This window comes from Silene latifolia, chromosome Y, assembly GCF_048544455.1.
Source record: "Silene latifolia isolate original U9 population chromosome Y, ASM4854445v1, whole genome shotgun sequence".
Lineage (NCBI taxonomy): Eukaryota > Viridiplantae > Streptophyta > Magnoliopsida > Caryophyllales > Caryophyllaceae > Silene > Silene latifolia.
The window spans coordinates 106,460,776-106,479,167 of NC_133538.1; positions in this window are offsets into that span (position 1 = coordinate 106,460,776).

Genomic DNA, 18,392 nt, shown 5'->3' on the forward strand with positions numbered 1-18,392 from the left:
AGTAATAGGACAAGAGAATTTGTGACACACACTTGTCGAGGACAAGTGGGAGATTGTTGGAGTGTTCCCCACAATAATGCGATCACATTGTTGATCATATTGAGATCACATGTTTAAATCTCATATTAAGAATACATGAGGGAAAGTAATACTTCTTAGTCAACTGGTCCAGACATATCGGTAATGATTGGCTGACTAGAGTTTGACATTACTGTCGTACGACGGTGGTGACCAGTTGATCCTCTAAGGTCATACCTATAGGGTAAAGCTCTTAATTGATTATTTAGTTAATCGTATGCTGATACAGGTTAAATAAATTCCTTAAAATTGTGTGTCTTATTGTACTTTGATTAAATAAGATTCGGTCTACGTAATCGAATTATTTTATTACTTAGATTAATTTATTGTTTATGAAACAATCAAAAATAGAATGAATAATTTATTATAAATACAAGTTGTTGTAGTTTATAATTATATGACCCATTTTGGTACAAGTAATTATGAATTACTAATTATTTTTGTATGTGACATATTTAATTAATATGATGATCTTTAATATGTCGATCATGATGATCACATGTTTAAATCTCATTTTAAGAATACGTATGGGATGATTGAATTATATAGTCAACTGACCAACATTAATCGGTAATGATTGGCTTGCTAGAGTTTGACGTTACTGTCGTGGGACGGTGGTGGTTAGTTGATCCCTTAAGGTCACACCTAAAGGATGATGCCCTTATCTGTAAAGTTGATTAATTGAACGACGATACAAGTTGATCAATTCCTTAAAATTGAACAATTTAATTGTGAGAGAGAATATTATTTCTTATTGTAATGAGATTAAATAAGATTTATTTTAGTAATAAAAATGCTTTATTATTAAAATTGTTTACTGTTTGAGAAACAATAGAGATGAGAATAAATGGTTGATTATAATTACAAGATGTTGTGAACTATAATTAAATGACCCATTTTATTTATGTGATCAAGTATCACTAGTCAATTTGTTATATGTAATTTAATTAATTTATAAAATGATATTTATGCGATAAATATGCATTAAATTAATTAATAACATGTATCATACTACATGTGACATATTGTGTGACAAGTGACAAATTGACAAAATAAAATGGTAGTCCATTTTATGTATATGGACCGAAATATTGGTGTAGAAGTAGTTAGTGGGTGAATTATTTTATGAGATAAAATAATGTAATTATGCCTATTCTAAAACTAGCTTACACACCTACATATTTAGAAAAGAGTTAAAGAAAAAGGAGATGCCATATTTTGGCATATAGCCTCCACTTTCACGGCTCCCCTTACTCTTGATGATGAGTAGTTTTTCTCATTTTTGTCTCTTACCATTCATTCATATTTACATGCATTCATCTCTCTTATTTTTGTTCATCTTTCTCTAAAAACTTGAGAAATGATGATCCAAATTGTTCAAATCACATTACTAATATTAATAATGTAATATATGAGTATTAGTAATCAATTTTAAGGTAAACTACTAAACAAATATCTAGCACATATTATTTAGTAGAGATAAGGGATAATCTTGGGTGCAATCAAGAGGAGTGGCTTCTATACTTGAAGTCTTTGGAGGATCATCCTATTACTCATCATAGCTCAAGAACAAGTGAAGGTAGGAGACCTTACTTGTGCCCATAAACCGAAATATTCAATGTAAGGAACCGGTTTTCCTCTACACTTATTTATATGCTTTGCATGCATAATATTCTTAAGTTTTTATGACTAAAACTTTAAACTAAAATATGTGATATTTAAAATATTTCCAACAAGTGGTATCAGAGAATTATGGTTGTCGCATGCAAGATCGGGATCGTTTTTCCGAGATAATACGATTAACGAATAAAACTTGAAAATTAGGATTTATGAAGATAAATCACGAAATAATTTTTCATGTTAAACATTTCTGGTCCTTAATGGATTTTAGGTCATATGGGATGATTTATGGATATTTATCGTTCATTTTATATATTATTGGCATTAAAATATGATTTTTATGAGAAAAATGTCATTTTTGGACGAAAAATAGCTAAACTTTGAATTTTCCAGTGGTTTTTGGATATGTTTTGACATGTAATACATACTGATTTCCTGTAAATGTTCATGTTAAAATAAGGTGTTTTGCTCGAAATATGAATTTTATAATTTAAAATCGTATTTAAATGGGTAAATAGGTTAATATAAGTTATATTTCGAATCTGGTCATGGAAATTTAGTATGTTGTCACGGGCAATTTTACAAGATGTGTGTAAAATATTTGGCTATAGTGAAGTCTTTTTTCATGATTTATGATTTTTTGATGAAAAAACACATAAATAGTGACTATAATTAGTAATAATGCTAAAACATACTTCATGACTAAGGAAAAACGTCACATGTTGCATTTTTCATATATTTCAGATATAAAAGTGAAAAGTTGATGAAAATAAATTTTCTCATATTTTAATGGTCATATTTGTTAAAACCGATAAACCGCAACCTTGTTTTTCTCGATAAATTTTCGAAATTTTTAACCTAAGTTATGAACATTATGAGTGTCATGGTATATTTACAGAATGTTCATGAGTTTAAATTTCAAATTTTGAAAATATTTGAAATTTTTATAATTTAATTTGGAGTTTACAATATAAAATTGTATTTTTGGGTCCATTATGAACAATATTAAGAAATCAAGTTTAGTTATTGTCGAAATGTTAGTGTAGACTACGTTTTGAGTCCTAAGATGGTTAGGGTAATTAACTTGTACATAAATATGAATTTATGTAATTATTGTGATTTTAAAAGGTTATAATCACGTAAATCCATAAAAACCGATAAAATATACGATATTGGCTCTTAAAAAGGCGATTTAGCATAAAGGTGAGCATGTTCATACATATTATAATGCTGCATTTTATTTATGATTGTCATAATTTTGTTTTAGATAATTTTTGAATTATGTAATTTTACTTAGTATGGCCTTAGTTTTTAATTAGTATTACCCGAAATATATGGGAATATCGATTCGGTTGTAATTATTGTGATCTCGTATCACCGTTTTTTAATTTAATAGATTTATTTTTATTTTTATTACAAATGTATAATAGGGAATTATGTAATTCATTTTGTAATTTAATTATTCCGGAGTTCCTTGAAGACGGTGCCATTCGAGAAGGCGGTCAATCAAAGAAAGTGTTACCTCGAGATGCGTGCCAAGACCGAAGTTCAAGGGACCAAAGGAGTTGGTTTCCGAATTTGTAATAGTCTATTAGATTTACTATTTTAGGAAGGCCATAATAGGATTTTATTTTTATGCTTTGCATTTTATTTATATGTTGCAAGCATCACTAAATCGTCATAACTAAACATGCATTTTAAATCGAGTTTATCGACCGTGTCAATTACAAATATCGTCGTTCACCGCTTTAGTTCACTTAATACGTGATAGATAATAAATTGACATGACCTCTCGCAAAAATAAACAATTTTGACTTAGTCTTACCAAAAAGTAGAAACCATGAAAACCTATTTCGTGAGGGAGTGCGCTCGGCCACACCGGGGTACAAACCTTGTTACGTAGGGGAAGTGGTTGATAAATGTCTATCCACCGAATTCATATTGATGAGGGATGAATCGGCTCATGGGCACATTTATTCGAAATTTGGGTTGAACTCAACAAAAGTATTCTCGACCATAGCCGGATGTGTTTTGGGCTAAAGATAAATATTAATGTAATTTTATCGACCAAGAGTTCTAAAGTAGAATCAATTAAAGAGTTAATCCACCAAGTTATATTGATAAGGGATGAATCGGCTACACCGTGCCCAAGTTAATATGAATTTGGATCTTGGAATCATTTATCATAGTTGGGTAGAGGTCACTATGTAAATGCTTTACTTGTTAAATTACTTACAAGTATTATTATAACGACAATTATTTTGTTTTCATTATTCCGTTATCATATTGTTCTATTTCTTTACCTCAAAATATACGATATCATTTCGATTTTAGTTCAAATCTCCATTAAAACATCGTAACTAAAGACAAATTTGAATTTTCTTCTAAAAACCTCGTATTATCCATTGCAAGGATCTCTTGTGAAGAGTATAGATAAAAGTTATTCGTGATCACAAGGGTTTTTGATTTTGACTAACATATCTACTTACAATGAATTTTTTTTCATGTGCTTAATCGAATTAAGTACTCTGAAACGTTAAATCATTTTGGTGACTAGATTTGTTAGAAATCGTAATTGACCAAAATATATACCGCAACCACTTTAATGGAAGTTTTAAGACTAGACAAACGAATGAAGAGTAGTCTTCATAAATTTCAATTTTGCTTCTCTTAGCAAAGACTCATTGAAATGAGTGGGAGCATTCTCCTAAACCGCTAAGACAGGGATGAGGTTTAAAGAAGTAAAATTAGAATGGAATTGATACAAGGTAATGGTAAAAGTAAAGTTATTGAGAATAACGATACTAAACCTATCAATCCTAACCGCTAAAGTTTCCATTGTTGGACACTAGAAAGGAAACTACCCCAAATTATTGAAGAATCAGCAAGTTAGTTGTGGGACATCTAATGGGACCTTCTTCTGTAAATTTTTATTTGATTGACATAAATTTTGCTAGTACTACTTCGTCAATATTAGAAACCGGTGGTGGTTTTCATCATTGTATTTGATACATAGGATGATTAGAATATGACGACTAGCAACAATGATGTCGAGAAATAAAGTCATTGTGTACTCAATCTAGTTTTTGGGTTTATAGTTGTACTTAATTGTGACTATTAAGTGCATAAACTCTAAATAAGAATATAAACTTGTTAAGATACAAAAGAGGTTCCACTTTTGTGACCCTATACACCATGATTTGATGTATGACTAGTCCATTATCAAAGGTGATTATATTCTAAACCAAACTAGAATGATATATCATGTAGATGATGCAAGACTCAAATTGGTAACCCAAGATTAAACCTTAAATTCTGGAATGATGAACGCAAAGAGTTATTGAGTACTCTTGGAACCATTAAATTGTTAATCTTATGGTATATGCGTATCTTGTATTCAGAGCAAGATGTCTCGTTCTTTTGGTGGAAAAGGAGATCGAGGTTGTAAATCATTGATCCAGAATAGGTTGATCATTTTCTTTTACCAACGATTTAAATTGACACTAATGTGTTCACTTAATAAGGTAAATAGAGAAATCTTTGAAGAAGTTCAAAGAGTTCAAAGAATCACGATTTAGTCGTGATGGGATTATCAAAGTGAAGACTTTCATATAAGCCAAAGGAAATGTGATATAGTATCACAAATTAATCTCTCTTAGCATGCATTATGGGATAATGTGTGGTTGGATAAAGAAATCAAACACTATTTGATATGCTTTGGACTTCAATCAACTTACTTTGAGTTACTTGATCCTTTTGGGGATTTTATCATTTTGTCTAAATTATTTTTCCACTAAATCAAAAACGAATCATATGAGATATGAAATGGTAAAGTACCATGTTTGTAAGTTTTAAAAAGAAACAAATGCTCATTTTTCCTTACTATAATCACGAGTACAACGGGTTTGTCGCTCGTGAAGCTCTCTTTCTAGAATATAAGTTATTTCTATAAGACAGAGTAGGAGAAATTATTCAAGAGTCACAAAGAACGTTATGTCGCAAGAAACTGGTCTTTCTTGGCTACATGAGACGTTTTGTGTAAGACGTTGTTTCTTCAAAACTTAGGAAAACCTAGGAGGTTAAAGTCATCACTTGTTGAAGATGATGAATTAGTGTTACTTTTAGAAAGAAAAGAGTTTGCAACTTACAGAGAAATTGTTTGATTCAAGTTAATTACTTCTGGAAAGTAATGAACATATGACTTACACGAGAGTGTTTAAGTCACAACTCAATACAAGGCTTAGAGCCATGAAAATCCGAAATAAATTCCAAGTGAATTGTTAGATATCAAAGCTTGATTGGTAGCAAAGGGTTTTGCACTAGTTGAAATGCTTAAGTCTATTTGGATCTTCTTAGGGATTGTGTTTCATTATGAGATAAATATAGCGAGTAAATCTAAAACCCACTTCTTCAATTAGAAGGAATGTATTCAATACATGTCTTGATTTTTGTAGATTCTTGCCATCCTAAGATAATGTGAAACCTAAGAGAGGGTCTTAAGTAGGACATCAATGAGTTGGAATCAATGTTTTGATCATGTTATAAAACTTTTCTCGATAGGTCGAGAAGTTGTGTTTATACATAAAGTTTAGTGGGAGTTACGGTAATTTTAATTAGTCTAATATTTGGATGACATATTGATCATTGGGAATGATTTAAGACTCGGAGAAATATAATACATCTTTAATATCCATATTTATGGAGATAAATCCACATGATATTAGCGTCAAATAAGAAGTCTTATGTTGATAAGATTCATGACTAGTTCAATTAAGTTGAACATATTTGATTGATTCCATTTGCTTCCGCTTCCGGATCATTAAATGTGTAATGATGTATAGCACTTCATATACTTTGAGTATGATGAGTTGTTTCAAAATTGAATTTAAGTAATAGTTATCAAATAGCCATATAGATTATTCTTAAGTGCTTGAAGAAGCATTAAGGATGGAAAGTTAAGTGTTTTTGATGCAATTCACAAATTTGTGTAAGGGCTTACACTAATGACTGTTGAGATTGCATAAGGTTTCGGACAAAAACCGTATTCGAAACACCTAAATATGGTTAAAGAACCATTGTGGCTATGTTATTTAAGAAATGGATTTGCTAGAATTGTTCTAGGACATATAGAACATTGAGAGATGCTTACAATGGAAATTGAGTACACTTGCAATCATGAGATGTGCGAGAGGGATGGGTCCCGCACACTGTTAAAACAGTGGGAGCTATTCTATGACTAGAGAGCTTTTGTCTAGATTGGATCTAGAAACGTACTCAGAAAGTTTTATAATACAAGGTATGCATTACGAAAGGAAAACGAGTATGTCATTGACTATTCATATGTGATGGGTTGAGCAAGGAGTTGCTAAAACCTACTTAGCAAGGCCTAATCATAGGCTAAACATGATGAGTCATGTCATTTCAATTGAATTGAAATGAACAACTACATACAAGATCAAATTAGATTATAGAATATGAAATAGTAATCTGGCATTGACTATTCATATGTGATAATCGCATTTGTCGTTCGAGTTTTTACTTTAAAAACTCTTTTCTTGTACTTTGTTACATCCAAACGGGTTGTATGACAATGTTGAACCCCGTTAAAGTGAACCCGGATTAACATGGTCTTTGCCCATAGTCACTTGAATGAGGTGATGTCTCGAAGTGACTAGAGTGTGATGCGATTGATGACAAGTTCAAGTGACATAGAGTCATGTGAGATGACTAGTCGATCACATAGGCATACTGTTAGGAACACTTTGTCGGGCAGTGCCCGCTTATAGAGTTCTGGAAAATTTATAAAGCCTGGTCGTGGCGAGAGCTACTATAGTATTCTAATGAGTCGATTCTTTAGACTAAAGACTGTTCGCCTAAGGTGGCATGGTTTCAGATTAACTTTGATTTATGTTACTACGACCTTCGTAAATGGGGTCAAATGGGCATATTTTGGGTTATGATGGCTGTGGCAAGTCGAAGGGAATAGTGCGATAGGAATTGTCCACCCCCTTGTCAGGGTTAAAACAATATCTCAGGGCCACTCGAGGAGTAATGAACTGGAAATGTGGGGCCACGCTCGGAAGGTATCTATGGTAGAAAATTCCGGTCAATCAGTTATTCTCTAGATCGAGGAAACCACTCTCAATGTGATCACTTGCAAGTACGACCTGAAAAACACCTTGCATTGCGTGGGAGATAGTAATAGGACAAGAGAATTGGTGACACACACTTGTCGAAGACAAGTGGAAGATTGTTGGAGTGTCCCCGACAATAATGCGATCACAATTGTCGATCATGATGATCACATGTTTAAATCTCATTTTAAGAATACGTAAGGGATGATTCAATTATATAGTCAACTGACCAACATTAATCGGTAACGATTGGCTTTCTAGAGTTTGACACAACTGTCGTGGGACGGTGGTGGTTAGTTGATCCCTTAAGGTCACACCTAAAGGATGATGCCCTTATCTGTAAAGTTGATTAATTGTATGACCATACAAGTTGATCAATTCCTTAAAATTGAACAATTCAATTGTGAGGGAGAATATTATTTCTTATTGTAATGAGATTAAATAAGATTTATTATAGTAATAAAAATGTTTTATTACTAAAATTGTTTATTGTTTGAGAAACAATAAAGATGAGAATGAATGGTTGATTATAATTACAAGATGTTGTGAATTATAATTAAATGACCCATTTTATTTATGTGATCAAGTATCACTAGTCAATTTGTTATATGTAATTTAAATAATTTTTAAAATGATATTTATGTGATAAATATGCATTAAATTAATTAATAACATGTATCATACTACATGTGACATATTGTGTGACAAGTGACAAATTGACAAAATAAAATGGTAGTCCATTTTATGTATATGGACCGAAATATTGGTGTAGAAGTAGTTAGTGGGTGAATTATTTTATGAGATAAAATAATGTAATCATGCCTAGCCTAAAACTAGCTTACACACCTACATATTTAGAAAAGAGTAAAAGAAAAAGTAGATGTCATATTTTGGCATATAGCCTCCACTTTCACGGCTCCCCTTACTCTTGATGATGAGTAGTTTTTCTCATTTTTGTCTCTTACCATTCATTCATCTCTCTTATTTTTGTTCATCTTTCTCTAAAAACTTGAGAAATGATGATCCAAATTGGTCAAATCACATTACTAATATTATTAATGTAATATATGAGTATTAGTAATCAATTTTAAGGTAAACTACTAAACAAATATCTAGCACATATTATTTAGTAGAGATAAGGGATAATCTTGGGTGCAATCAAGAGGAGTGCCTTCTATACTTGAAGTCTTTGGAGGATCATCCTATTACTTATCATAGCTCAAGAACAAGTGAAGGTAGGAGACCTTACTTGTGCCCATAACCCGAAATATTCAATGTAAGGAACCGGTTTTCCTCTACACTTATTTATATGCTTTGCATGCATAAGAATTCTTAAGTTTTTATGACTAAAACTTTAAACTAAAATATGTGATATTTAAAATATTTCCAACAGGGTTGTGTTTTTTATATTTTTAAATGCCTAAAAACAAAATGATTACCTACCTACTAGTAGCCATGCAAACCTATTTTCTTGGGAAGAAAATGGGCATCATGCATTGGCTCCCTTCTACCTATGCCCACCTGTTTACTATAGGGAAAATGAAGAGCGTTTTTCTCTTATATTTCATTCAATAAAATAGAGGATATACATGATATATTTTTCTAGTTCTTGTTAAAATAATTTTCCTCTACACTTTGAGAAAGAATAAGAGAGCAAAAACCTCACAATATCACTCCCTCTTGACCGAAATATTCAAGAGCATAATACAACTATTAAGGGTGTTATCTTGGTACAATACTTGGGGAGAGATTCTACACTTGAATCTTGTTCATCCATAAGGAAAGCTCAAGAACTAGCTAAGGTAGGTGACCTTACTAATTCCCATATTGCCGAAACATCGAATGTAAGGAACCGTTTTTCTTTACTCTTAAAATTGTTTTGCATGCATAAGATCTTGAATTAATTTTATGACTAAATTAATTATTCACATATTCAATATGTAAACATATGAGATTAATGAATCCCAACAGCTTTAACCATGTTTTGTTTTAGTGGAAAATTTAAATGCCAGACAAATTTTATAACAGAAACTACCTCTAACTACAATGTAAAGATTCAATCATATTGTAATGAAAGTGAACTTGTGATACCATATCACACTCTTTTTTGGTGCAGATACAAGTCATCACTTTATTGTTCCCCATTTTAACAAAGTACTAATACTTTGGTTTTATAATCTGTAGGTTTTGATACTTTTTAAACATTTATTGAACTTATTCAAAGAATTTCTCTTCTTACCTCATTAAGTGGATACCACATATCTACCTAGTTCGTTGGTAAAAGAGATGATGAAGTAATAACCTTTTCTAATTGAAATTGTATTCGACCATACACTTCAAAGTGTAAATAGGGCGAATATCTTGCTCTATTCATAATCTTTTTCAAGAAAAAATCTTGAATTAACTTGCTTTGAATACAAGATTCGCACACACCAAAAGATTCTCAATAAAATGGTTTGGGAGACTAGTCAAAACTAGTTTCTAAATGTTATTTTCAATCGATAATTGATAAGTGATTGGGGTCACCAACTTGAGTCTTGTATATATGACATTTTATTTCTAGTTTGAATATAATTACCTTGATTTGTATGGTCTCACCATAAACTTAATTGTGGTATGTTAGGGCACAACGCTTGTTTTAATTGCATAAAAGAGAAACCAAATTTTGAAGTGTAATCTTATTACCCCCACTAACCTCAACGTCAATAGAAAGCACCCCAAAAAGTCGTATTGTACCCTTATGAAATTGGGATTCATGGGTTCCTACTATTTGGTAAGGCTAAGTCTCAATTTTTAATAACGTGAGAGGTCGAGTCAATTTATTATCTATTAAATTTAAGTGAACTAAATTTTCGAACTAACGATAATTATAATTGACACGGTCGAATACTCGATATGATATGCATATGGCGATTTGGCAATGCATGCAAACATATAAAGAATAAATGCAAAGCAATAAATAAATTTCCTAGTATGGCCTTCCTAAAATAGAAAATCTAATATTCTATTTACAAATTCGGAAACCAACTCCATTGGTCCCTTTAACTTCAAGTGGCACACTTTCCACGGTAACACCGTCTTGATCGAAACACCTTTCCGAATGGCACCGTCTTGAGGGAACTCCGGAATTACAAATAATAATAAAATTACATAGCATTTCTATTATAGATTTGTAAAAATTAATCTATTAAAAATAAAAGTGATACGAGATCACATTAAAATTACAACCGAATTGGTATTCCGTCATATTACGGATAATACCGATTAAAACTAAGGCCATATTAAGATAAAATTACATAATTTAAAATTACATAAATAAAATATGACATTCATAAATAAAATATGCAGCATAAATATATGTGTCTAACATGCCAAATTAATGTGCCAAATCGCCCTACTTATACCTTATATCTTATATAATCCGGTTTTACGGAAATACGTGATAATAACTTATTAAAATCACAAATCAATACTTAAATCAAATTTAAGCCCAAGTTAATTACCATAACCTACTTAGGACTCAAAAATTAGTCTTCACTAAATATTTGACAATAATTCAACTTGGTTTTGTATTATTGCTTATTTAAACTTCTTTTAATCATAATAATTATGAAATAATTCCCAATAAATCATAAAAATTTGAAAAATTTCGAAATCACATGTTTGCATATACTGGAATATTACCAAGATTCCAACAACTCAATAAAATTTATCCACAAGATATTTATAATTTACTTCATTAATAAATAGTATAAATCATAACTTTTACCATTTAATCCAAATTAAACATAAAAATTATGAAAAAATCAAAATTAAAATTTTGAACATTCTTAAATAATTTCCAGAACCTGGAAATGGCAAAATTTCAACCAAAAATTTTGAATTAATTTTTATGACTAATAAAGTTGCCCTTTTATCAATTTTATCACATAAAAATCAATAAACATACCAAATCAATCAAAATTAATCATGTAACTTTAGATTTGATGTCCATATCATATATACAACATTAAGGAAAAATTCCATGCCATAAAAATCATTTTAGGTATTGTTGCTAAAAATAGTCACCATCTATATCATTTTAACCATTAAAATTATTAATCATGCATAATACATTATATTTATCTCAAATTTTACATACAATCCTTAAAATATTCATGTGACATCATGTTAAAATTTCATGGCCAGTTTCGAAGTTTAACTATTTTTAGTCATTTAACGTCCATTTATAGCATTTTTATCATATAAAAATCATAAAGCATGCAATATTAATCAGATTAATACGAAATTTTACATACAATATACAAAATATGCATGTGAGGTCATACTAAAATTTCATGGCCAGAGGTGAAATTTAACTATTTTTAGTAAATAGAAGTTCATTTTAATCAATAAAATGTAATTATTTCACTAAAAATCATTAAAATAAGCAATAATCATCCATAAGTCATCAAAATTACCTAAAAATATTTTAAAACCAGAATATATTACATTCAAAAAAAATTTGTGGCTTTATTCTTATGAATCACAAATTTTAGTTATTATTTTGTTATCAAATAACTCATAAAAAACAATAAAATGATATACATGCAACACCAAAGCTCTTGATTCCAATTGTTGGGTTCATATACCCCTATTAGACTCATCTAATCATTTTATAAATTACTCATAATTTATATACTAGTGGATCTAGTTGCATGCAAGATGTTTTTAATCAAAAATAAGGAGAACACGATTTTCTTACATACATTCGTGACAGATTTAGGGCACTAGATTTGGACACCTTCCAAATCTAGATCTTGAGCTAATGCCATTTTTTGATGATCCTCCAAGAACCTTCAAGCATTCAAGTGTAGAATGCCTCCTTAGTGATGCACCCAAGACATTCCCATAACACTAATTATATTACTAACTAGGTAATAAAATTAGTTAACCTTAAATATTAATTCTAATATTAGCTATATTACTACCATAGTAATCTTATGTGAATATTAGAATTATAAACAATTTTTTATGCATAAAACCCCATTTTCTTATGAGAGAGGAAGAGAGAATTAATTAATCTGTATCGTTATACAATTAGTTAACTTTACAGTTTGGGAATCGTCCCATAGGTGTGACCTTAAGGGATCAATTGATCACCACCGTCGAACGATAGTAATGTCAAACTCTAGTAAGCCAATCATTACCGATTAATGTTGATCAGTTGACTATATAATTGAATCATCCCTTATGTATTCTTATTATGACATTTGTTAATGTGATTGCACTATTGTTGAGGACACATACTCCAACAATTTTGTTTGGATTGGTATCCCTCTCAAAAATCGGGGTTTGATCGCTTGGTGTGTAACCCACCCTTTTAAGCCAAAACCCGTGTCAGCATTATACATAATATAATGAACTGCGAGTGCTTATGTGTTATGTGATCATAAGTCCTTCCGTGTCATTTCAAACTTTCAAAACCGCATTTTGCGCCGTTATAATGGCCATTTCAAACCTCGATCTTTCGCCGACCGTTGCATTTAAAAAAAAAGCACGCCTTTTTAGGACGTCGTGATGGCGAGTTTCAAACCCGATTTTCTATAACCATTTCAAAAAAGCACGCCTTTTTAGGCCATCGTAATGACGATTTTCAAACCCAGTTTTCTATAACGACTACAAAAATGACAGGCTAAAGTCATATGCCTCAAATTAACAATTTATAAAATTTAAATCCAAATACTAAACAGTAGTAAAGCGGAAATAAGGGTCGAACCCAAGGGAATCAGATTAACAATTTATGCAATTTATTGTGTAGGAACAGTCGATCTTTAATGTAATTAAAGATCGTAGTAACAAAAAGGGGGGGAAGGTTTGAGTTGATTTTCTAGTAAACTAAGATTAATAGCTAATGCAAATTGAGTAATAAAACTAATGACTTTTGGTGTATCAAATGATTTAAAAGGGTCTTAGAGCCAAGCATATATCCACACTCAATAACAATTGATCACTGTAAGACGGTTTCAATTACTAATTTTGATTACTCAATCGTGAATGACAAATTCCAATTCTCCTTACGAATAGTTAATTAAAACGAATCCCGTTCTTAATCAACCCTAACTGTTAAACAACCTTAACAATCCAGTTTAAGATTTAATTCAACAGCAGCAATATAAAATGGAGAACTCGATAGAGAATTAATAATGCACACAATACAGTTGCACTTTAGATATTTATGTGAATCGCTTCTAAGTACTAATATCAACGTATCCCGTTCAATATTAGTTCCTAGTTGTTACTAGTGTAGAGTTAATCAATAAATCCTATTGAATTAACAATACTAACAATAGAATGAAGAAATCAATCACTAGTTGTACACCTAGCAATAATCAGTCCACATTCATAAAATTAATAACTAAACAATTCTCAATAATCAAGACAAGAAATTAAAACCTTCAAACTCACAATCGTATTATGAGCGCTTCAATTGCTTGAATCGAAGATAAAGATTAGTTACACATCGTTTGTTAATAACAATAATAGGGTTTCTTTTCTCTCAAAGTTGTGTAAGTTTTTACTAAAGATGCCCTCACAAATTATATAGTAATAAGGTAAATAATTAAAGTAGGAAATAAAGTACTAAAAATAATAATAATAATAATAAAATTCACCAGAACAAACCGAGTCAAATAAGGAAACAAAACACGAGTCTTTAATTGGACGCAAAGCTGGACGCAGACATAGCAAGCATGTGCTCCAGTCGCGTCTTGGTCGCGCATAGGTCGAATACAGGTGGAACACAAGTCACGCAATAGCTGCTGTCGCATCCCTTTTCTTTTGATTTATGCGCGCTCAATTAGCGCACCTTAAGCGCACACGTCTCATGTATCTCCATAGGTATCCGGGCCTATCTCTCCTCGGACTTGGACTCCGTTCTAAACTTGAAAAACCGGCCCAATAGCTAACCAAAGCTCACTAGCAAATAACCTGCAATTCAGCTTCATAATACTACTCCAAGCCATTAAAACCATACTAAATCGCTCTAAATAACTACGACTAAATGAGTCGTATCAAATTCCCCATGCTTGAACTTTTACTCGTCCTCGATGTAAAACCAAAGGACACAATGAAAAGTATACCAACACAAGCTCAAACCCAGCACATGGTAGAAAATGACTCACAAAAAATAACGCTCTCTTCCTTCTCACGCCCTCCAAAGCTTCCTCGAATAAGAAACCAAACCACCAGTACTCACTCAAAGCAACATGTATATAGCAGCTCATCTCATAAATTTTCTGCATCTTCAAAATAAAATAAAGTAACGTAACAATCGTGGTGAAAAGAGGTCACCCCAATACAACAATACAATGCAATGCTACGCCCCTTATCGCTCCAACCTAAATCCATTCATATGGCATTAAAATGTGACATGCCCACTACCAGCAAGGCATGTCTTACCACTAGAATCTCAAAGTCAAGAAAAGCAACCTAACCTCCTCTACCTCAGCACGGCAACACAAAGCCAACAATCGCATGAAGACAGTGCAAACAACAACAACAACGCACAAAGATTCTTCTCACCTTAGCCACTAGTCCTGCCCGACCGACCTTCTTTAGCACTCTTCTTATAATGCCACACCAAAAACAAGACACAAAAATTAGTGTGAAATGGATTTTTTTTTCCTAAATCTCTCATTTTACCTAGAGCGCCCGCCCTTGTGGGTTTTCACTCTAGCTATTTTCCTCACACTACTCTCGTGGCACGCATCTCAATTCTTCATTTTACCTGGAGCGCCCTTTCGTTTTTCATTCTGTCCTCGGCCACTTTTCCCATTTTTGCCTAGGCGCCCTTCGGGTTTTCACCTAGCCGGGTATTTCTCTGTTTGTTTTTTTTTTTTCATTTTTTCAATTTTTTTTTTCCATTTTTTTTTCATTTTTTTTTGTTTTTGCTAAAACAAAGCAAATTAAATTACAAGTAACGGACTAAAATATGTAGAATAGTGAATATACCCCTCCCGATGCATGAACTCAACATTGTCCCCAATGTTGTACGGGAACACAAAAGAAAAGGGAAGGGGCATACCACTAGCTAGGAAAAAGGAGACCCGAACCGACGGGTCTGCCGGACTCTAGCACGAGCGTCTCTTTCAAGACGTCTCTGAGCCAACTCAGCATAGAAAGAGGCCCCTGGTGCTTTGTAAGACCCCGGATACATAGTTGTAAACATGTCACCCACGGCACGATGAAGTGCCAAACACTCCCTGGTCGCATCATGAACACTTTCAATTTCATCCCGCAATTCCTCTAACTCAAGCTCTACATGGTCTCTCCAAGCAGCATCACCAAACGCCTCCCTACCACTAGTACCTTCACCATCATGAGCCTTCTCTTCGTAATCATGCTCAGGTTCCTCCGAACCATCAGCCTCCGACATCACTAAATCCGTACTAGCAACTCCAGTAGTAGTCTTCTTTTTTGAGGTGACTAGAACAAGCAGCTCCGGAGGGTCCATGGAAATGAATAGATCGCTGTGACGCGGTCCCACTGGAATCAGCATCCCCTCCGGGCGAGGTAGTCTCAAGTAAGCTTCCTTCTTAACAGTTCCTAACAGCAAAGCATAGGCTAACTCCTCACAATCAATGCAACCCAACATCTGCATATGGCATCACATGGACTCAATGGTCAAAGAAGAGATCCCGTGGACGCGATCTCGTGGGTCTAACTCATACCCCAAATGCGTAGCAAGAAAAGTCACCATGCCTCCCATAGGAATCTTACCAATTTTGACACTCCGAACATCAACACACATTTGAACAAATTCACTCACCCAATCTGGCCGACCTACTCCTTCCGGCCCCATACCCCACAACATGTTAATTTCACTTCGGTTGATATTAGTAGGTTCTCCTTGGCACAAGAATGTCATGACAAGGACACGGTAAATAAAGCGGAATGTCGGGTGAGGTATCCTAGAACTTTTCTGAGTGTGACCATCATTACACTGATGAGTAAGTGTATACCAAAACTCATTCGTAGCTGCCCAAGAAAAACCAGCCCAACTCTCCGTATCAGCTCTTGGGGCTACACCAAATATTTCCCTCAAAGTAGGATAGGACAAGACGGTTTCTTTGTTCATTAACTGGAATTTAATGCTAGGGGGTCACTCTAAGGCACCTGCTCAACAGTGGATAAGAACTCCAGCGTTAATCTCTTTTACGTGTCAGCCTTCTTATTCAAAAACTCACTCAATCCAGCCCGTTCTAACAATACCTCCACCGCCTCAAGGACTCCCAACTGACTCAATGCCTCTCTGTCAAGAAATTAGGTTACGCGGATGGTTCTTTTGGGAAGTATAAGGGCTCTCCAGTATTTCTGTTGAACCTCAGTCAGAGTACATCCCATATAATCTACAGCTAGACGATTGGCACTAGCACGTGAGGTACTAGTGCTGGCCTTTGGGGTAGTTTTTGTAGCTTTTCGAGGTGGGTTTTTTCGTTTTGTGGTCATTTTACGGCACTGTCAGCAGCCAACAACAACAATATAGCAGCAACAACACACACCCTACTCCAATTCAACAGCTTCAAAAGACAACGACAACAACACAGCCCAGTAGTGCCTCACAAAACCAACACTCCCTCGTCACTCAACACAAACCCAATTTACAGCCCCCAAAACAACAATGAAACGCAAAAGACGACAACAATTGAGTGTAAGTACTCACAAATACTTGATTTATGCAATGAAATTTTCGATTTTAAGCAAAGAGACCAGAATGTTTGCAGAATTTATGAACACGAAAGTATGAGTACTTACAGACCAACCAAAGCAGTTGAGAAGGTGAGTGACCCGCTAGAAATCGACGCACACGACCCAACTCAGCGCCCCAAAATCATCAATTGAAGTATCAATTTACGATTTCAAAAATTAGGGTTTGTGAAAACCCATATTTGTCGCCCCAATATCGTCTAAATTGCAACAATAAGGGGCGAAATCTAAGCAATAATGGATCGAACTTATACGAATTAGGGAAGAATTTGTTGGGTTTGTTTCAATTCCAGAATTAGGGTTAGAAAACCCCCAAATTTTCGGACCAAATTCAGCAGGGGGATAAATTTTTCGAAATATCAATGGAGGAACACGAATTTTGCACCAGATTCAGCAATAATCCCCAATTTTTTTTCAGCAATTAGAGTTTACAAACCCCTGAAAATTTCGAACGCTTTTTTCGGAAATAAGGAGATAGAGTGCGATGAAATGAAGAACGGATTAAAGCTATTGGTGTTGTGAGGAATTTTCGTGAGATTTCAGCAGAAATTGTTTGGTAGATTTGGAAATAAGAAGGGATTTATGGTTGAGTGATTTTGTTTTTAGGAAAATAGAAGGGAAGGAGATGAAGGAGTCGAAGGAGGAAACCTTACCTGACGCGAAATTCGTGCGAATGCAAAGTGTGCCTGGTGTGAGCGTCGAACGCGTGTTGGGTGCGCATAGGGTGAATGTAGAGCGCGAAATAGGGACTGTCCGTCTGACTATGCGCGCTCAATTAATGCGACTGAGGCACACTTTACATTCATGACTTGT